We start from the raw sequence: 558 nt of genomic DNA on the forward strand, positions 1-558 counted from the left end.
AAAACAATTCACAGAAACAGGGGAGGAACGGAGCTAATAAACGAATAGAGGAAGAGGAAGAAAAAGAGGAGGATTAAGAAGCAGAAAACAGACGTAGAAGAACAGCCGGAGGAAAGAGCAGAAGAAGAGGAAGAAGGTAGAAAAATAGATAGAAGTAGAAGATGAAGATGAAGAAGAAAAAGACGGAAGAACAAGCACAATAACAAGAAAAAGAGAAGAAGAAAAAAAAAAGAACAAGAGGAAGAGGAACAAGAAGAGGAAGAAGAACAAGAAGAGGAAGAAGAAAACCGAACCCAACGAACAGAGGAATAGCAAGAAGAAGACGAGACACCCTTACCCCGAGAACTGACTAAGGCGTCGTCCATCGGAGTAGACAAGTGTCTCGCCACAAACTTCAGGCGAGTCAAAAGACGCCTTTCCCGAGGTTGCGGAAGTTTGAATACCCTGTTAATTACCTTATTAAGTTTTCACTCCGGGGAGGCATTGTTATGGAGAATACCCTGGCAAAGGCATTTCGAACTTCCTTTCCCTTTTGGGCGTGAAAGGAAAGGCCAATGT

This window comes from Penaeus monodon, chromosome 19 (genome assembly GCF_015228065.2).
Source record: "Penaeus monodon isolate SGIC_2016 chromosome 19, NSTDA_Pmon_1, whole genome shotgun sequence".
Taxonomy (NCBI): domain Eukaryota; kingdom Metazoa; phylum Arthropoda; class Malacostraca; order Decapoda; family Penaeidae; genus Penaeus; species Penaeus monodon.